Source organism: Astyanax mexicanus, chromosome 8, assembly GCF_023375975.1.
Source record: "Astyanax mexicanus isolate ESR-SI-001 chromosome 8, AstMex3_surface, whole genome shotgun sequence".
Lineage (NCBI taxonomy): Eukaryota > Metazoa > Chordata > Actinopteri > Characiformes > Acestrorhamphidae > Astyanax > Astyanax mexicanus.
Window position 1 is genome coordinate 32,467,648 of NC_064415.1, and position 5,252 is coordinate 32,472,899.

Consider the following 5,252-nt stretch of genomic DNA (forward strand, 5'->3'; position numbering starts at 1 on the left):
GTGCAGAGTATCTTAGTGAGTATATCTAATGTGAGTGTGATTCAACTAGCCAATCATATCGCTGTATGTAAAAAAAGCAATGCTCCACCCACTCTTTTCTTTTTCCGTTATCAGACCAGAGGTTGCGTTTAGATGAATTAACAGTAGAAGAGAGTAAGATCTACTTTAAAGACATCTCTCTCAATATGAGGGAAATACTGCTGATATTAGTAACATTTGTGAGCATGACTCAGTGTGAGTATACACATTTACTACTTCTAAATCTATACAATATTTACAAAAATTGAATATATATTTTATTATTTTATTTAATCATTTTTGTTGAGTTACATTTTGAAAAAAAACATGTTCTCTACTATGTTATGAAGGTAGAATTTATTATACTGTATAATTTTAGGTTGTCTATATAGCATTCGCTTCTAAATCACTGTATTTGTGTATCCTCTGATTTTAAGGTTCTTCTGGGGGCTTTATCTCACAGCCTCAGTCTACAGTGAAGATACAGCCTGGACTCTCCACCAGTCTCGAGTGCCACATTCATCCAGATGGAAAGATGTTCACAACATTCTGGATTAAAATTCCTCTTAATAAAGCTCCAGTCTGTTTAGCTACAGCTAAATCATATGTGGATAAAGCGATCATGTATGAACAGTATAAAAACCTTTCCAGAATTAATGTCGCCCGTAGTAGAAAGTCCTTCCATTTGTCCGTTTCAGCAGTGGAACAAAGCGATGCTGCAAACTATGTTTGTGGAATGTTGATGAATGGACAATTGGTCTTTGGAAATGGGACTAAACTGATTCTTCAAGAACATGTGAATGGTGAGTACGAAATACCTGCAGAGCATACTGTTGTAAATTAGAGAAATAAATACAGGACAGGCCAAACTTTTGGACACAAGTTCTCTTTTTCAATGCGTTCTCACTGAAGGTATCAAAACTATGAATGAACACATGCGGAGTTTTATGCTAAACAAAAAAAGGTGAAACAAACTAAAAACGTATAAATATTCTAGTTTCTTCAAAATAGCCACCCTTTGCTCTGATTACTGCTTTGCACACTCTTGGCATTTTCTCAATGAGCTTTAAGAGGTGGTCACCTGAAATGGTTTTCCAACAGTCTTGAAGGATTTTCCAGAGGTTTCGGCCCCTTTGCCTTCTCTCTGTGCTCCAGCTCACCCCAAACCATCTGGATTGGGTTCAGGTTTGGTGACTGTTGAGGCCAGGTCATATTTTGTTAAGTACATAAAACTCCATATGTGTTCATTCATAGTTTTGATGCCTTCAGTGAGAATCTACACTGTAAATAGTATATAATATATATATATATATATATATATATATATATATATATATATATATATATATATATATATATATACCCTACATACATTTTTTTTAATTCACAGTTGAATCAACACAATATTGAGGTTAAATCAATGTTGAATCTTGTTTTAAATGTGAAAGATCAATCAGCATTGAAATTGCAATGTTTTGTCAACATCTGTAGATTGTGTTCCCTTTTTAATTCAACTTTATACACTGAAGACTAAATTTCAAAGTTCATTTATAAGTATTTTGTTGAATTTTTCACAATTATTTATTATATATTATATTATATATTAAACATAGTTAAAATATGTTTTTTAACATTGATTGATAACAGATTTTATTATTTTAATTGTTTTTTTTATCCTTTTTGTATTTATAAACTAGCACAATAGTATATATCATATATTATTTCTTACTATCATTACAGCAGTTTTGCCAGACACTGAACAGACAGATGGTGAGTGAGACCATTAGCTTTTAATATACAGCCAAAGGTGCTTTATTATACAGTTTATTATACACTTAATTTGAATTATTTCTACTGAGTTATAGATAATACTAGATTATTATTATATACAGTGCAGAATATATACAGTACTGTGCAAATGTCTTTAGGCAGTTTATTTTGTGTAAATGGAAATAAAAGAAAATTGAAAGGTAGCAAGACTTTCTTGTGTTGTAGTAAATAATTGATGTTAATTAATAGTTGATAATTAATAGTGTTAAATGGACACTGTAACACATTTTTAAAAAAAGGACTACTTACATTAGTTATATGTGTAGTATTTGGATTGTAATATTGATGCCTGTGATATAATATTCTATAACATAAATGCATATATGTATAAATGTTTATTCTGGTTCCCCCTGTTATACCAATGTAACACCAGGCTCGATATCAGTAAGTTGTCAACACCACAAAAGAGCAATGAGGCAGATCAACAAATGATAGGTTTATTAACACAAATACACATGAGACAAACGGGAGGATTAGAGGAGTAGCTGCTCACTTACAGGGGTAATACTGCAACCAAAACACAGCAAAACATGCAAATTAACTACCGAATACACTACAAAGCCACACAATATATTATGTAAGAAAAGGTTGGAAATGCTTACAAAATCAAGACTAAACCACTACAAACCCTGAAATAAACCTGCAGTGAACAACTAAACTCCCCACCCCAGCCAGCAGCCCACAAGGTACAAGCTTAAACCCAACCAATTGAAAATAGAATTAACCCCATGGATTATCTTTATTAATTAATAAACTATTTCTATAAAAACATACACCCAACCCACATTACCCCAAATCCACACTACTACCTACACCCGGCCACTGGCTAGGGTAATTGGTGGCGTACAGCGTCCCAGCACAGGTTGGCCACCCTGTCGGAGACAACAAAATCAAATTAAATAATCACACACACACACGCAAACGTATCCCAATCACACATTGACTGCACTCACCCCATATATTCCCCAACATCCACCAGACCCAACTTCCCAACTAATAGGTCACAAGGGAATTAACCAGGTAAGTAAAACAGTTCCAATACATATACACAATCAATCCCTCACCCACACAACACATCCACTCAACAAACAAACCTGCACGCCACCAACCTTACCCCTGCACAAACGGGAGACCCAAGAGAGCCGACGCCTCCAACTTCCTGTTTTTAAAGGGGACGCCATCATTGCAAACTGGCACTTCCTGTCACTCAGTGCCACAGCTCCCCTATTGTCCTGGCCCAGTCATTACACCCACCCTAAACACAGTCCATTCTGTTACACCTCCCTCCATTTTTCCAGAGCCTGCCCTCAGGCTGGCCTCAAGCATCCCCATATCTCTCTGGTGGGACGCCCTTGGTGGTCCGATGGGACCGACGGGGTTCCCCAACATCCGGGCCAACCCAGACATCCGTAGCCGATCGTGCAGAGGGAGTGCAACTTGACAGAGGTGGTAAACACCAGGTTGGTGGAACCAACCAGGAAGTTGGGTGTCCAATCGCGCCTGCCGCTTGGGTTGGAAATCCAGGTCCATCCGCAACTTGGCTTGAAGATCCAGGTTCATCTGCAGCTTCCGCCACTCCTTCTCCAGGGACCTGTAAGGACAAAGGACAAGGCCGAAGCAACTTCCTTTCTCTCCCATTCCCTTTCTCAGGCTTAACAACATAAACAGGTATATCCACATTTGGTTGTTTAATCACCACATAGGGCATACTACTCCAAAAATTAGCCAATTTGCCCTGTCCCCTAGGACCAACATTACGGACCAACACCCGTTCTCCCACCATTAAAGGACCCAGGAGACCCCGCTTATCGTGTTGCTTCTTTTGATGTTGCCCTGCCCTGCCAGTCGACCCACTCTCTTGTAGGCGTAGCACAGGCGCTCGTGATGTCTTCTCACCCACTCCTCCACAGTACTCTGTTCCTCCACCGGGTGCCCCAACATCACGTCCAGGGGGGTTCTGGCATGCCGACCAAACATGAAGTAGGATGGTGTATACCCTGTGGAGCTATGGATTATTATAAAGGTGTTGTTATAAACATGTAGCATTTCGGGTAAGTAATCAGCCCACCTTTGTTTCTTCTCATCCACCAGGGTTCCCAGCATTCCAAGTAAAGTCCGGTTAAAGCGTTCTGTAAGGCTGTTACCCTCAGGATGGTAGGGAGTAGTATGACTTTTTTTTACAGCCATATAGTTCACAGAGCTGCTTCACCACTGCTGCCTCAAAATTTGGACCCTGGTCCGAGTGAAACAGGGATGGACAGCCAAAATACTGTATGACCTGCTGCCACATAACTCTCACTGTGGTGGCAGCCGTTTGGTCTCGAGTGGCTGCTGCCCAGGCAAACTTGGTAAAGTGGTCAGTCAGCACCATGATGTTTTGGAAACCCCCAACTGCGGCTTCAAGAGACAAAAAGTCCATTGTGACCAGTTCAAGAGGGTACGAAGCAGCAACAGGGGTCAAGCCAACAGCTGAGGTGCCAGGCCTTTTCCTAAGGGTGCACTGTTGGCATTCTGAGCACCATTTCTGGACATCGATAGCCATATGTGGCCAATAATAGTTTATCTGCAACGTTTTCAGAGTCTTTTCAGTTGCAAAATGTCCCATTTTGTCATGACAACATGTGAATGCCTCCTTCTGAAGACTTTGAGGGAGAAGAAGCTGACACCGTGGCATGTTGGTGTTTGGGTCTTGGATGCAACGATATAGCACTCCCTCTTGAAGCTGCAGGCGGGGCATCTCCTTCAACAGCCTCAGTACGTTGGGGGCTTCCCATTGTCGTTCGTCCCACCGCAGTGGTCTCTTTGTCTGGAAAACATACAATACACGGGAGATTACAGGGTCCTGCTGTTGCACTTCTGCCCACCTTTCCATTGTCCAGTCCTGTCCTATTCTAGAGCCCCCAGAAGGCTGCCAAGCAGGACCCTGAGAGGCAAGCTTGCACCACTTCAACGGTCACCTCTTGGAACCCGGGGACCTCCATACCATCGTCGTCCTCTGGCACCACAGCAGCACCTACTGGATAACGGGACAGGACATCAGCATTTACATTTGATTTACCAGAGCGATGTTTGACCTGGAATCTATAGCTAGCCAGCCGAGCCACCCACCGCTGCTCCACTGCCCCTAATCATGCGGTTGCCAGATGTGCAAGGGGATTATTATCAGTATATACAGTGAAGTCTGAGCCAAGGAGGTACTCGTGAAATTTTTCAGTGATGGCCCATTTAAGAGCCAATAATTCCAATTTGAAAGAGCTATAGTTAGCATCATTGCGTTCAGCACCCTGGAGACCTCTACTGGCATAAGCAATGACCTTCTCCTGTCCATCCTGTTTTTGTGAGAGCACAGCCCCTAAGCCTCTGTGGCTTGCATCTGTATAAAGCAGGAAAGGTAGCATGAAATC

At 41.2% G+C, this 5,252-nt stretch overlaps 1 long non-coding RNA gene across 1 annotated transcript; it reads right to left on the reverse strand.

Moving 5' to 3' along the window:
* Nucleotides 1-2,271: 2,271 nt before the first annotated feature.
* Nucleotides 2,272-2,933, reverse strand: LOC125804008 (uncharacterized). The gene is made up of 2 exons (XR_007440526.1): nt 2,802-2,933; nt 2,272-2,720 (listed from the first exon to the last, which is right to left on the reverse strand). It is a non-coding gene; the product is annotated as an uncharacterized LOC125804008 (long non-coding RNA).
* Between the last annotated feature and the right edge of the window lie 2,319 nt (nt 2,934-5,252).